Source organism: Polypterus senegalus, chromosome 6, assembly GCF_016835505.1.
Source record: "Polypterus senegalus isolate Bchr_013 chromosome 6, ASM1683550v1, whole genome shotgun sequence".
Lineage (NCBI taxonomy): Eukaryota > Metazoa > Chordata > Cladistia > Polypteriformes > Polypteridae > Polypterus > Polypterus senegalus.
The window spans coordinates 30,892,366-30,909,216 of NC_053159.1; the positions used below are offsets into that span (position 1 = coordinate 30,892,366).

The 16,851-nt window shown below is 39.1% G+C and overlaps 1 protein-coding gene across 2 annotated transcripts in view; it reads left to right on the forward strand.

The window, feature by feature from the left end:
• The first annotated feature begins 7,031 nt into the window (after positions 1-7,031).
• ube2j2 (ubiquitin-conjugating enzyme E2, J2 (UBC6 homolog, yeast)) overlaps positions 7,032-16,851 on the forward strand; it is a 46,130-nt gene continuing 36,310 nt past the window's right edge. The window contains exon 1 of one of the 2 annotated variants that reach the window (XM_039755733.1): positions 7,032-7,107. The gene's annotated coding sequence lies outside the window, so the exon portion shown is untranslated. The other variant, XM_039755732.1, reaches the window with a different exon arrangement.

Sequence of the window (16,851 nt, forward strand, 5' to 3'; positions counted from 1 at the left end):
GTGGATGACGGATCAGACAGCTAGCAATAACAACAGAGTCACTATTTAAAAAAAGACATAAACCTTCATTTTCTTTCCTTAATCCATACTGCAAATATACTCGGGCAACGCTGGGCAATTTGGCTAGTATCAATCTATCCATTATATAGTGCCTTTCATAACTATCTATTTTTTATCCAGTGCCTTTCGCATCTATCAATTATATATTCTTTCATATCTATTATATAGTGCCTTTCATAACGATCTATTTATTATATAGTGTATTTCATATCTATCTATCTATCTATGAAATCCTAAGCCTTAAAGTGCAACGCTTTTATGTCACATTTTTTGTCACTTTAAATTGGACTTATTTTAAAACCTGCATATATATGTTTGGCATCATTCTTTTCAGAATTAATCAAACGTTAATGTGGTGTTGTTAGATTTTCAGATTCTTATTCCATTTTTAAATTATAAACTAAAAAATATCAAGAACTCCTGTCCGTGAGACAAGACTTTGTGCCAAGAGATTTAACTACGCCCGGGGCCGGAAATAAAAGCCAAAGAGTAGGACAGCTGCTGTACAGGCTTTTAAATGTTTGAAGTGCCGTGACAGGAGGAGGAGCCGCAGCAGCTGATCGAGCAAAGAGGAGGTAAAAAAAAATAAAACCTTTGTCTCCTGTTGTATCACCGTTTAAGAGGGTGTTTTGGAGGAGCGACCATGTCTCCTTGGGGTGCGTTCAGCCCCCCCTCTTCACAACGCGAGTGGCAAGGACGCAAAGTGACTGGTGCGTTGCCCAGGCTCCTGGGGTTGGTGAGTGAAATGAGCGGAGGGCAAACCCCCTAGTATAGACATAAAGTTGTGCTCAGAGAGTTTGAGTCTTGGGGCACAAGCATACATGGGCTATACCATGAAGTGGCTGGGTGGTCCCGGCTCTTTTCATCGTTTGAAGTTGCAGCTCTGGGTGCAGCCAGCATTTTTTTTTTCTAATCTATCTACTGATAGTTTGCACATGAAGAACATAGAAATGTTATTATTTCCCAGGGTCTCCTGTGTTTTTGGGCTTGTTGAGAAGAAGGCCTCCTTTTAGGCTTGTTTTGACTGGTGGTGGCCCTTGCATGTATAATTAACCACATGCTGCAGTGACTAGTCACCGAGCAAACACACAGAGCTCGGCAGTACTCATAATGTTCTCACTATGATCAAGTCATGTATCCTTTTTTTCTTTTCTTTATAAATCCATGGCGGAAATGAGTGCAAGGACTGAATTGGATTGATGACATCACACATGTGCGAAACAGATTGGGCAGCGACCTTACAGTAAGCGTGTGTGAAAATTCTGTGATGTCACACTGGTCTTCCAAAGCATCATGGGGTGCTGGGAAAAATAATGCTTGTCTAATCCAGACTGGGGTGGAGTGGTGGCTTTGAGGCTAGGGCTCTGCACTGGCAATCGGAAGGTTGCCAGTTCAAATCTTGTAAATGCCAGAAGGGTCTGTACTCCATTGGGCCCTTGAGCGAGTCCCTTAACCTGCAAGTGCCCTGTCCTGGGTATCACGTTAACCTGCATCCGGCCCTCCACGTAGCAGGGGTTGGTGTCCACTGTAAAACCTCACACTGTTCCACTCCATTCGAACCAGTGTACTGCTGAGGTGTCACCCATTGCATGGCTGCGCTTGGGTCCAAATTTGGGATCCTGGGTGCTGCAGCACACTATCCGTGCACGCTCCCAACCTCTAATCCGGCCTGATACCCAAGTTTCCAGCAAAATATTTGGTGAATAAGTTCGCTGATGAACACCACATATTTGCTGTGAAGAATGCTTTGGTGAGTTTCGCCTATCGACATTATTTGTATACGTTTCTATACGTTTAGCATTCGTTTGCTCAGAGGTTGATGCGCTTGTTCCTTCCTGAGCAGCTCTTCTTTTCTCCACCCTAGTGGCCCGCTTCTTCTCTTCTTCCGTCGGCATCTTTTTGCAATGCCGACGATTAAAACTGATTGAGTCGGTGTTTGTGTTGCAATTACTTAAGCTGGCACTTAAGTCTTCAGTCTGCCTCAAGAATGATTTAAGACAGTGGTTCTCAAACTCGGTCCTGGGGACCTCCTGTGGCTGCAGGTTTTTGTTCCAACCAGATTCACAATTGGTGATAATAATCGATAACAACTGATCTCATTTAATTTGCTGTCTGTTTCACTCTTCTCTTATTCTGTATTCAGAAAAACACAACAGTATGGATATTACATTTAGAAATATCTTTTTTTTTCCTAAAGTTATAAATGCTTAACTCTCTTTTGTTGTCTTCCTATTATTTTCCCCTTTTCCTGTGTAGTTTGCTCCCTTCATTTAACCCTAATAGTGACAATTAACAACCAGCATAGCAGACAACCAGGATGATGAAAGCAGCAATGACTTCAGTGTCAGACCCGATAATTAGTAAATAATTAAATAACCAGAACACATTGAAAATACTGTTTACGACTTAAAAAGAACTATATTCCCCAAATAACTGCTTATTACATTTTAATAAAAATCTAAATTGTAATTTCTACATTGACTCCAAAACACAGAAACTGAGAAACAATGACTTGCTTCATTAGGCTGAGAGTCCAATGAAAAACAGACGTTGGTTGGAACAAAAACCTGCAGCCACAGGGGGTCCCCAGGACCGAGTTTGGAAACCACTGATTTAAGATTTGTAAAGGTAGTGGAAGTGACAACGAAGGTGGTACGGAGTGAGAATGGCGCCTGTACACATGTGCCACATGGCCACCCTGCTGTGCGCTGCCGAGAGCTGATTCTACAATAAAATAAAATAAAATAAAAAGAGTAATAAAAATCAGTCAGTCAGTCATTATCCAACCCGCTATATCCTAACACAGGGACACGGGGGGCCTGCTGGAGCCAATCCCAGCCAGCACAGGGTGCAAGGCAGGAACAAACCCGGGCAGCGGGTACCACAAACCGGGCACCACAGCGTAATAAAATTCATTCCTAACCGAAAGAGGACAGTGGAGATGACAGAGTATATGCGTACCAAATTTCAGGTCAATAGTTTAAACGGTTTGTGAGCTACAGGTGATTTAAATCCTTGGACAGACAAACAGACAGCCACGGTAGCGTATTATATAAGAAGATATAAAATCCATTGTCTGGCTGTCTGTATGTCTGTCCGCTTTTCACGAGAGAACTACTTAACGGATTTAGATCGGGTTTTTTTCTATAATTTGCTTGGACATTCCGGTTGATTTTGTGACTTCTCTCATTTCGCTATGTATCACAGTTCGCTTGCAGTACTGATTTATTTACGCAGATCTGAGAAACACGCAGTGGGAGGGGCCTTCGTCACTCACTCGCCGGCTTCGGGGTTTGTTTCTTAACTCCGCTTAGCTAGCGAACGAGAGAACAATTGAATTCAACTTTGTTTGATACTTAAAATAAAGAGTTGCTTAGGTCTTGATGAGTTTGAGTCCGGATACTCTTAAGTGTATGCCACATTGAAAAATAGATTGCAATTCAGATTGTGGATCGTGATTTTGTGTTAAAAAAGATCGTGATGTGATTTTTTTGAAAGATTGCCCACCCCTAATTTGACTAATCAAGTTTTCAAATTTATGTAGGACTAGCAAAATACCCGCGCTTCGCAGCAGAGTAGTGTGTTAAAGAAGTTATGAAAAAGAAAAGGAAACATTTTAAAAATAACGTAACATGATTGCCAATGTAATTGTTTTGTCACTGTTATGAGTGTTGCTGTCATCAAGGATTTGATGATCATTATTTCTTTCAATCAGGGTCGTATTTGGAGGACGTGTTGTGTTCAAGTTACATTCCGTGTTTGTCAACCGTTGTAAAGATAAGAGGTTTCATTCATTGACGTGTTCACCACCCAAATCGGTACTCGTGAATGTAAAAAGTTTAACAGGCATTCCCGGTATTAAGTTGTGGATTTGCCTGTGAATATTTAGCTGCAGCGTGTCTATGAACTTTATTTAAACTTAAGCTTTACACCTTGCTTTCCTACTGATATGTCTACAAAGGCTTGTTCAGATTCAGAGGGTTGCTCCTTTCTTACTGCATCAATAAACAGCTCGTCTTCCTCTTTATCTGAGACATCACACACTGCATGCACGGGTTTACCTTTCCCAGTCCTACAAACTTTAGCAAAGTGGTTCAATGTACCACAATTTTTAAACTGTCTTCCTTTAGCTGGACATTTGACTTTTTCCACCGTGTGCTTTGTTTCCACAGTAGCTGCACTTATGAATATGCTGGTATGCGTCACTCGCTTCATATTCTTTTGCTGCCTTCTCAATTGTTTAATGCGTTTTTTGTTCAACGCTCTTTGGAGCTCTTGCTTGTTGTCTGCGTACTGCGTTCACAGTCAGTTCACGTGAGCCGCTCGGAGTACATGCATCGAAGGTTGTCAGCTGTGCTTGTGCTATCTCATGTGATCTCGCAATGTCCACGGCTTTATTTAATGTTAGCTCAGACCCGGCACTTAAAAGTTTCTCTCGCACTTTCGCTGAGTTTGTGCCAAACACTAGTCTATCCCTGACCATCTCATCTTCGTTTGCATAAGCACAGTCCCTCACCCGCGAATATTTAGCAGCAGCGTGTCTGTTGGATTGCTGCTGACGGACGGCCTTATATGGGCAGACACTCAATTACGTGGGAGGCGTGACGATGAGGGACGCAAATCCGCCTCACACGGCGACCGAGCTGCAGGCTATGGCCATATATATATACGTAAGTAGGTTCCAGTTATGACCGTTACGCGAAGAATTTCGAAATGAACCCTGCTTAACTTTTGTAAGTAAGCTGTAAGGAATGAGCCTGCCAAATGTCAGCCTTCTACCTACACAGGAAGTTGGAGAATTAGTGATGAGTCAGTGAGTCAGTGAGTCAGTCAGTCAGTGAGTCAGTGAGTCAGTGAGTCAGTCAGTGAGGGCTTTGCCTTTTATTAGTATAGATTCACTAACCCTTTGGCAAGCTACTTGGAAAGAGGTAGTCTGTATTTTGTTATGGACCAGTACTAGTCAGTCAGTCAGTCAGTCATTTTCCAACCCGCTATATCCAACACAGAGTGCAGGGCAGGAATAAACCCCGGGCAGGGCGCCAGCCCACCGCAGGGCACACCCACACACTAACACGACAATCGCCAATGCACCCAACCTGCATGTCTTTGGACTGTGGGAGGAAACCCACGCAGACACGGGAAGAACATACAAACTCAACGCAGGGAGGACCCGGGAAGCGAATCCAGGTCTCCTTACTGCGAGGCAGCAGCGCTACCACTGCGCCACCATGCTGCCCCAGTATTAGTCTCTTTTTTTAATTTTTGAAACGTTCTTAATTTTTTTATTATAGGCAAAAACTGAAAAAGTACTTTTACTCCAAAGCGTTGTATCCTTCTCAATTTCTAGGGAGTTTATGAATTATCAATCAGTGACACTCCATCATTAAACAGAGAGTATTTATTTTTATTTTAGGTTTAAAATGTCTTGTTTTTAAAAATTTTGTTTAAACTGAAAAATGTAAAGTGTTAATCGTATGATTTGTATGAATTAATTTGTAATAAATGCATTTTTTTTTTACACAGCTCAGAATGTTCCTTTTTGTTTCATTGTTTTCATAGAATACCGAGCCTCATCAAGTTTTCTGTTTGAGTGCCTTCAATCTTCTTATTTGTTTAATATCGTGTCCACAGCGCACCTTTTCTTACACATTGGGGCATTAAATCAGAATGTCAGTATTTCAGTGCCTAACATCAATAAATTGAATGCATTAACAGTTGATGTTTGTATTTGAATATATAAAATTTGATAGCTCTTATTGTTTTCTGAGCCTCACAGGTCTTATTAGCTAAGTATTGATGTTATGTGCCTGTGTGTAAGGTTGGCATCCATTCAGCACAAATCTCTGATGGTGCTGATGTTCTTGTATTTATCTGTCTTTTTCCAAAGTGACTAACAACATTTTCCAATTGGATCCCAGGCCAGTGGTGTGACTTGCTTGTAGTCCGTGTCTGTAGCAGGATTTAAACCCACAGCCTTGGGTTTTGAAGTCTAAAGCCTTAACTACTATGCCACACGGCCTGTTCTTTGTGCGGGGGATTGGTGGTGGGGGGTCCAGCTTAGTTTGATAGAAGCAGTGTGCCAGCAGCCTGCTCTCTTCAAACATTTCCGTTTGACACAAGTAGGTTTCGAGGCAGCACAATAAGTGGTAGTGCCTCGCAGTAAGGAGACCAGCGTTTGCACCCCGGGGTCCTCCCTTCATGGAGTTTGCAGTGCTCAACACTTCTGCTGCACGGGCATGACAGGGCAGCACTCAACATCGCTTGCTGTGCCGTTCTGACAACACAGCATTCGATATCACCTGAAAATGAAGAATTATTTTTTTTTTTTTTGCCACCAACCGCATGACTTCAGTGGAATCAAAGACCATCCCACCATTTTGAAGAATTGTGCACCATTTCAAGGAGCCATAAGTGGCTGCTGGAGGATTCCAGCTTGTGCAGCTTTTAAGGATAGTGAGCTACCTGAAAGAGCTTTGGAAAGAGCAACAAATCCACATTGGCACTCAGCACTGGCACTACAAAATTATTGTTGTTGTACTAATCCACATTGAGGCAGAGCTCCCAAATTGAGGCCAAGGCTACAAAGACTGTTTCTGACCTACAGTGACCCTGAGTTGGATTAAGTGGAATGAAAAATTAAGACGTGATATACTGTACTTTTTGAATGTACAGTAAATGGATTCAGAGACTCAGCATACCATTTGTATACAATATATCATGCATTCTCCAAGTGAAATAACGGATATAAAATATCATGTTACAAAGATAACGGGCCATGCAATGAGCATTTTCTTTTCTGGGCTAATTTAACTGAAAGACAGACGCGCACGATGCAGCTAGAAGTAAACCCAATGCCCACAAACACTGACGCGTCTCATGATCGGCGTACCTTGCAAATATGGCGTATTCAAGTTTGTAGACGTCACGCCTTAGTGCCAATCTCTGCGGTTTACAGACTCGATCCGGAAATGTTTATGGCTGGTGACTCCGCCCACTATGAGGTAGTAGTCACAGTGAGAGTTGGGAATTTAGACCTTGGAAGATAGTGTGAGTGTGTGTGTGTGTTTTTTTTAATATTCTTAATTTCCGAAAGTGTTAACTTCACGGAAGTACGAGGAAACTTCGCATTTTTGACGCCGCTCAGTTCACATTCTCTAGCGGGGTCTCTAAAGAGGTAATGGCGTTGGTCTTTCTGCGCGTGTTTGCCTGTTGTTGAGCACGGGAGTGGCGGCGCTCGGGAGCCGGCCTGCTGGCTGCTTCTGTAGTCTGCTACCGGGGGAGGTCCGTGCTTTCGCCTCCGACGCTTCCGCGTTTTTGTCGCCGCTTTTGGGGTTTGAAGTGGTGGCTGCGCAAGGATCTTGTGCAGGACTGTCTCTCTCGAAACGTGTCTTCCGTCTGTTTTGGCTGACGTGAACTGTTGGAGAAGTGTAGGAGCTCCACTTTAGGTCTCGTGTTGTGTTGGCAACTGCAAATCGAAGGCTGACATGCAGATGTGGTGTCACCGCTGGGAATGGTATTGCTTTAAGATGCATCTACCAGTCTTTAGTAATTGTCTAATTTTCCTTTTGCTCAATGCACGACAGACTTCGTCAGAAAGTCAGTTGACTGATTTCCTTCAAGGAAGACACTCGAGACTGACGCCGTTTTTGTTTTTCCTGTATTGTCACACGGTGAACGACATCCACACAAAGTTTTAACAAGTGATGTAAAACATTTTTTCCTTCACTGAGAGGATTCAAATTTTGAGTGTTTTAGCCTGGGAACGTATGGGTTCCATGTGTTGGAGAAGAACTAAATTGAATGGCAGTACCTTGTTTGTCAACAACATGGGGAAGCAGTGGGGAAATACATAAAGCGCCTCTTATCGTGCATTTGAATTTAATACGTAACCTTCAAAGTCACTGTGTGTCCAAAATCAGTGTAGACCGCAGAACTTTAAAGAAAAGTATACATTGTAACACTCTCATGCTGCAGCGTAAGGTAAGTTTCAATCCAAAGTAAAACTTGCACCTTTGAATTTCTGGGTAGGAAATATAGAATCTGAATACTCCTGAAACTGACAGGTACAGGGGAGGGTTTTTAAGGAATCAACAGAAGTTGGGACACTTGTGCAACTTGTTTGCTTCAACTTGCAAAGCTTAATTTACCTTATTTGCTGCAGAGCATCTGTAGGTTGTAGACAGTTATATGTTCCCTGAAGAAGACCGATGTGTAATTTTCTGAAATTTACCTTTTAAGTTTTTGCTACCCTAAACTTAAATTGTGACCTCTGGCAGTTTACGGCTTACCGTTTTTTCTATTTCTTCATTGCATTTCAACTGATTCAATTTGAAGAAAAACTCAGGTGTTCTAAAACGTTTGACAGGTAATGTACTTTAACGTTATCTGTATTAAAATGTAGATTAAATATTAAAATCAGTCCTCCTTACTTTACTCTATAGTTGAGTTTCATCCAGAATATATTGAATCATTGCTGTGGAACATGCATAGCATACAGGCTCGTGCAGAGTGGTAACAAATTAAATGTATTGTAAGTAATTGTAAGGTATTACATATAGGAAGTAAAAATGTTAGATTTGAATACGTAATGGGAGATCTGAAACCTGAGAAGGACGCAAGAGTCATAGTGGACTCATCTACAACCCAGCAGCGTTCAAAGCCATAAAGAAGGCTAATGGAATGTTAGGTTAGATAGCATGATGTGTAAAGACAAAGAAGGTTATCCTTAAAGTGTACAATGCACTAGTGAGGCCTCACCTGGAGTACTGTGTGCAGTTTTGGTCTCTGGGCTACAAAAAGGACATAACAGTGCTAGAAAAAGTCTAGAGAACAGCGAGTAGGCTGATTCTAAGGCTGTAGGGTATGGGTTATAAGGGAAGACTGAAAGAGTTAAATCTTCTCTGTTTTAGCAATCTTAGATTAATACGTGAGATGATTAAAGTATTTAAAATTATGAAAGGAATTAGTACAGTGGGTTGAGACTTGCTTTAAAAGGAGTTCAATAAAGGACATGGGGCATAGTTGGAAACTTAAGGGTATGTTTCATAATAACGTTGCTAATTGTTTTTATTCACACATGGAATAAGTTACTGAGTTTCCTCCCACAGTCCAAAGACATGCAGGTTAGGTGGATTGGCGATTCTAAATTGGCCCTAGTGTGTGCTGTGTGTGTGTGTGTCCTGCAGTGGGTTGGCACCCTGCCCAGGATTGGTTCCTGCCTTGTGCCCTGTGTTGGCTGGGATTGGCTCCAGCAGACCCCTGTGACCCTGTGTTCGGATTCAGTGGGTTGGAAATTGGATGGATGGATGGATAAGTTACTGAGTAGCGTGGTAGACAGGAGGACTCTATGAACATTCAAAATCTCACTTTATGTCGTTTTGGAAGAATTAGGTAGATGGGATTGGCAAGCTTTTTTGGGCTGAATGACTTATTCTAGGCAAAAGGTTTTTAAGTTCTCGTATTCTTAATTTTGCACCATGTCTTAGGGAAAAACGTTTTTCAGTAGTGCATTCTAGTTAGGAAAAAAGTATGGGGAGACGGGATCTACTGATTTATTAGGCAGCACCTTGGCAGGATGAATGCTTAGTGCTGGCCAATCGGGTGTTGATTTCCTGTCGTCAGATGGTTTGAGTTTAATGAGCATGAAGGTAAGTGTTTTGCAGTGGGAATAGATAGGCAGAGAAGATAATACTTTATTTGTCCACAAGGAGAAGTTGAAAGTTTACAGAAACTCCAATGTTTGGAAGGTCTGTAGCATGATAGGAAGTTTATACATTTTTGAACTTCCCTTTGATTTTTAAAGGTTACATGCATAGGTACACCAACATTATTGTTGGTGATTTCCACTTAAAAAATGCAAGGAAGAGATTCAGTACCAGTAACAAAAATTACAAAAAGAAACGTAAAGCTCCATCTGTGGGAATCGCCGTAAAATCTAGAATATAATAGTAATATCACTGCAAATGTCAAACATGTTAGTAGTGCAGCAGAGTTAAGAGGTATTAATCACACCCATTTCATTTGTCATCCCTCTCTTTTGAACTTTTAGTTTTTCATTCAAACACACACACATACACACAGTCATCTAAAAATGAATGCTTGTTGGGTAAACATGAAGCATTAAAGTAATTGTCCATCTACATAAAATTTTAAAGTGACAATGATAACAACAACATTTATTTATATAGCACATTTTCGTACAAATAATGTAACTCAAAGTGCTTTACATGATTAGGAAAAGAGAAAAAAAAAGACAAAGTAAGAATTAAAATAAGACAACACTAATTAACACAGAATAAGAGTAAGGTCTGATGGCCGGGGAGGACAGAAAAAACAACAAAAAACTCCAGAAGGCGGGAGAGAAAAAATAAAATTTGCAGGGCTTCAGAGGCCATGAGACCACCCAGTCCCCTCTGGGCATTCTACCTAACATAACAGAAAGAGTCCTCTTTGTATTTAGGGTTCTCATGGAAGGACTTGATGATGGTGGTCATGTAGACTTCTGGCTTTAATCCATCAATGTAGGAACATCACGGTGTTTTGATTAGGTGGTGGTGGCGCAGGTCGCCACCACAGAAAACCGGGAAAAGAAACAGAAGAGAGAGTAGGGGTCAGTATGGATTTTAGAGCCACCATGAATTATAATGATAATAAATTGAATATACATAGTATCAGGATTAAATTAAAATGAAGTTATGAGAAGGCCATGTTAAAGTAATGTGTTTTCAGCAGTGTTTTAAAGTGCTCTACTGTATCAGCCTGGCGAATTCCTATTGGCAGGCTATTCCAGATTTTAGGTGCATAGCAGCAGAAGGCCGCCTCACCACTTCTTTTAAGTTTCGCTCTTGGAATTCTAAGGAGACACTCATTTGAGGATCTAAGGTTACGATTTGGAGTGTAAGGTGTCAGACATTCCGATATATAAGATGGTGCGAGATTATTTAAGGCTTTATAAACCATAAGCAGTATTTTAAAGTCAATCCTGAATGACACAGGTAACCAGTGTAGTGACATCAAAACTGGAGAAATGTGTTCGGATTTTCTTTTCCTAGTTAGGATTCTAGCAGCTGCATTCTGCACTCGTTGTAATCGATTTATGTCTTTTTTGGGTGGTCCTGAGAGGAGTGCGTTACAGTAATCTAGACAACTGAAAACAAAAGTGTGAACTAATTTCTCAGCATCTTTCAATGATATAAGAGGTCTAACTTTTACTATGTTTTTTAAGTGAAAAAATGCTGTCCTAGTGATCTGATGAATATGCGATTTAAAATTCAGGTTACAGTCTACATTTACCCTCAAGTTCTTTACCTCCATCTTGACTTTTAATCCTAATGCATCAAGTTTATTTCTAATAACCTCATCATATCCAATCACTAAAATTTCTGTTTTCTCTTTATTTAGCTTCAGAAAATGAGTATTCATCCAATTAGAATCACAAGTAAAAAATAAAGCATGAAAGGTAATAAATACTTAAACATCATGACAACTTCATGACTTGCAATACACATGGTGTTGTATGGTGCTGTAGAAATGTGTCCTTCCTGTATGATTTTCTGTATAGTTGAAAGTTTGTCATATATAGTTGAAGTAAATATCGTCTGATACTCAGAAAATAACAAAGTGATACATATTTAATTAGGTTATAGAGGAAATGTAAGTATTAAGCAATGCCTTATATGAAAAAGTTACTTGTTCTTTGGACACTGGCTACACCAGATTTTGTAGCATTTCAGTAAGTCCACACGTCTCCTCTAGTAATTGAATAGCCTTGCACAGTGTTGTGGAGAAATTGAAGTGCACTCTTTCTTGCAGAACTGCTGAAGATGGTATCTGCATGATGTTTAGCTCTAGAGGTTGGCTGAGTTTTTCTAATATTTTGTTTCCTTCAGCTTTAGAAATGTAGATGTGCTTGTGGGATTTGGACCATTATGTTGATGTATAGCCCAACTGCATTACAACTTATGGACATGGGTAACCCAATGTTCTCATGGAGAATCCTATCGTACTTAGCAGATTTCATGGTTCCTGCAGGACAGCCAAGTCAACCAGGTCCTTATCTTTAAGCCAAACTATAACATGCTTTTTCTAGCAGCCAGTTTTTCCTTTGACGCAATATTATTACTGTGGAATCCAGCGTTATCTTTTTTTCTAGATTTAACAGGGCACATTCTAACCCATATGTTCCCCCTAAGTTTTCCTGAACTTTTCAGAATGGCATAAAGGCAATGTAGTCAACTTATTAGTGAGATGTTTTTTCTGCATTGCTACTCTATTCTGGAGTCCTTTTTTACCCATCACTTTTTATGGTGGAATCATAACAATTTATCTGAAGTGCAAGGAGTTTATAGGTCCTTGTATGTATTTCTAGGCTTCTTTGTGATTTCATGGGAAAAAATATATCTTGCCATTAGAGAGATTCCACAGAATGACTGGTTCCCTGAAGACTGACTACTTTTACAAACTTTGCCATTTTCTTTTAGTTTGGCTACAACTGTCATTCAGTGGACTTAAGAGACTTATAAATAACTTGCCAGAATCACAGATGCCTTCCCGTTTTTCCAGATGTTTTCAGGTTTATCGCTTGATGTATCATTATATGCTTGGTGCTAGCCACTTCACTCAGAGGGTAAGTTAGGCTGATTTACATTGAGTAGGATGGGGCCGAATGAGGCCTGAATCTTTATTTAAAAAAAAAAAAAAAAAAACTGTAAAATTTAGTTTTCTTATAAAGTAGCCCTTACTTCAGCCAGGAGGCAGTCGCTTTCTCACACCTTAGGATTTGCATGTTGGATTGGTTACCTTGCCTAGAAAACAAGTCAAAGAAGAACCAAACTTGGGTATATACTTATGACTTTGGCTTCTCTTTCACATACTATAGCTCACCAAAAGATATGTAAAAATATGCAGTAATTCTGAAAATCAGGTACTTTCTGCTTTGTGATGTCAGTTGTATGCTTTGATATACTATCATGATGCTTCTTACATGTGTACACTAAGAATGCAAATATTTGAAAACAAGGTATATTTTAGAGGACAGAAACTGCTAATAAACACTTGACGTTACTATTAAACTTTATTAGCTTGCCCTTAGAGTACTAGGTGTGTACTTGGTCCAGAAAAGGAACATTTTGGTCATTGGATTCTTCTTTACATTTCATTCAGACGTACTGTGTGTGTATATTTATAAGCGTGTTTTGAGCTCTGTATTCCACAATTAAAACTGGAAACAGTCACTTACCAAAGCACTCTTGACACCAGAATTGTAGGAAATAAACTTGAAAGCACAAAAGAACTTAGTCCATCTTCGGTAACAATTTTGCGCTTTGTCATCTTACAGTTAAATTCAAAGACATCGTCCTCAGACCTGCTTTCATGTAGGCGCTGAGAAAGACTTTTTACAGTGGAGAAACAAGCAACTATAAAACCCTTTACTACAGTGAAGTATGATACTTGTGTGTTAAGGCAGTCAGTCTGGCGTTTTCTGCTTGTTACCAAATCATCCTTAAAATAGAAAATCACAACTTTCTTCTCTGCATATATGTGTATGTATAATATACAGTATATATATATATATATATATATATATATATATATATATATATATATACATAGCCCACCACCCTCAGGGTTAAGTGAGCTTATAAATAAAAAATCTGTTCTTCTAGGTAGCACTTTGAGCTACACCATTTTCAGCTTAATTTCTTAATTAAGATTATATTTTTTAATTAACAAGATTATTTTAATAACGGTTTGATTTTTTTTTTTTTTTCGAGAAGCAATTCTACAACTTTTTCCATTAATGTGTTTATTTTATAAACCCCACTTGACTCAATTTAGGGTCAGGTGTGTTAAATGGTCTGGGAGTAGCTTTGGTCAAAACACAGAAACCAATCCTGGGTTAGAGACCAGAATACCACCTGTACTTTGTGCTTAATGTTATTAATTATTTATAACAATGATGCATTATTAAATCATTTTGATTTCATTAAGCAAGCAGTTTTAATCACATTTAAAAAGTCAACTCTGTATTAACCAATGTAGAGGCCAGAGAAGGAGGTTGAAAAAATACTAACAACAAACCAGTACAAATTTAATGAAGCAACAATACACTTCAAATACATTTTACTAAAATACAATCTATTATTTAGAAGCACCTTTATAATAGTTTAGAGTACTAAGCATCTCATACTGTAAATTTGTTAGCTTAGTTATTCATGTTTATTTCTTTTGATTGCATTGGAACAATACAAAAAACATAAAACTGAAAAAGTCAAATTTAATATCAATCCACACAGAAAAATATTGGCACCCTCATCTTAATATTTGGTCAGATACACTTTGGAAGCAATAAGTGAAATTAATTGTTTCAGTTAACCATGAACTTGCACCTTACACCTCTCTACTGGGATTCTGGACCGCTCTTCTTTTACCAAGTGCTCCAGGTCTCTCAGGTTTGATGGGTGCCCTTTCCCAACTGATGCTTTGAGATCTCTCCAGAGGTATTCTATGGGATTTAGATCTGGCATTGCTAACCACTTTAGAACTCTCTATGTTGTCAGTGGGGTCCTTCTACCATGGCATAGCATTTCATTTGGATGATGACGGATAGTGTAAACTGACACTGTTGTACCCTGTGTGTCTGCAGGTCAATTTGAATTTTTTGGAAAGTTGATTGAGGTTCTTTATCCACCATTCAGACAAACTTTTGTTGCAATCTTCTGACACTTTCTCTTGCATCCACATCCAAGGACACTAAACATCTTAATTATGTTCTGCATGGTGGACACAGGAACATTCAGATCTTTGGAGATGGATTTTTAGTCTTGAGATTGTCCATGCTTTTCCACAATTTTGGTTAACAAATCCTTGGGCAATTCTTTGCTCGTATTTCTTTTCCCCATGCTCAATGTGGTACACACAGACACAAAGATTGAGTCAACTTTTCTCTAAAAGAAATGCAGGTCTTCCAATATTAATGGCCAAGGTGGTGTGTATTATGTTTGTGTATATATAATTTCTTGAGGTATGGGTTTTATGAGTGACAAATGGAATTTAGAACTCAGTTGAATGATAAACTTCTATTGTTTTTTGATAATAAATATCTCTTATAAGTTATTTTGTATGTCTTGTAATCTGTCTCTTTTATTGTGTTGGGTGTAAAAAGTGGTTTTGTTAACCAGCACCAAATAACTAAATAAATAAAAGAGCTAAATAAATACTGAGAACACCTGGGAACAGTCATAGCAATCTTTGTACCGTAGTTCTGCAGCATGACTGCTACTCTTTAGGACGGGGTCCTGGAGGACTATACGCTATATGTTGGTATTGTAGTCCAATTTTTAAATTAAAATCTGGTTATTATGCTTCATTTTAGTTGCCTTGTTTAAGGTTTTCATCTCTTAATTGCTTGTTTTAGTTTTAAGCATTCACTGTTTTTAGCTGCTGTTTTCCTTAACCTGCTGCCAATTAATGACATGCAAATGAAAAAGTAATCATTTGTTCATTTAATTTGGTCCCATTTACACCTCTGTGTGTTTTCATCATGAAGTATCTTTTATTATAAAATATTGGGAAACAAATGGAATAGAAAGAAATAGAGGAATGAAAATTACTTGGGTGGGGGAGGGGAGACGTCTACGGTGTAATAATGTCTAATATGTGAGAATGAAATGACAAACAATCCATAAAATTAAAAAGCTTTGTTATCAGCAAGGATTAGCTTGGGCTGGAATTGAAACAAAGCATGCAGGCATTGTTAGCCCTCCATGGCCAAACTTGAGAACTCTACAATAAACTTGTTGCATGTGATCAACCTTCTGGATATTTACAAGGTTTTTTTTTTTCTTACTAGTGTCATTCCATTGCACAGTTGTCTTTGGAATTTTGAGGTCATTGTGAGAGTCTTTTATTTTTGAATGTGGTTGTGCAGCCTGCTTGAAAGCTTCCCATGAATCATAGCAAACATGCAAGCATATTGTGCCCAAGTGGCACAGAGTGCCAAGGTAAAAAGAAGGTTCCTCGTCAGGTTTTTGGGGAACTATTGCTGTTTCATTTGAGGTGGTCTTGTTACCCCATAATAAAAAAATCATTGAGTCTGGTGACAATATTGTAAAGCTAGCAAGACTGGTGGTGTGTCGTAAGTCTTTGCCCATTTTATTTTATTCACTATGACCAGACTTGCTTGCAAAGTGATTTTATTGAGTTCTGACAGTGAGCCACATCAAGGTCATGAGGAAGTCCGTCTGATACTGTTTTCTTTAAATCGATCATTGCCTACATTTTGGTGTGCTTGTGAATGGTAAAATTAAAGAGAATTTAGGGAATTAGTAGAGAAAAATATTTTTAAGTGAGCTAGATGTAAACCTAAACCTAAATTTGGTCCATTATAAACTGCAAATTTGAAAGAGGTTTAAATAACTGATCTTGTAATGTTATTTATTTGATGGCACTAAACCGTCATATTTGTGTACATTTTTATAAATTGAACAGAGTTTTAGGTGGATGTTTAGAATGATGGCTTAAAGAGTTTTCTTTTGCTGCTGCTGAACAAACAAGTTTGTCTCCAAGGTCAAAAAATAGAAAGTTGCATGTCCAGCTCCTGTTGCTTAGTTTCGCTAAACAGTATTTTATTGTGGGAGGAATAATAAAGTAAATATGCAAACTTTCATGCAGATGTACAGTATATGTTGGCCTTGAAATAAAATGATACTCTTTCTTAGTTAGTGAAAAAGTACGAATTACAAACTTTTTCAGTACTCAAGTACTGTAGCCACATTTGTAGCAGTGGGTTAA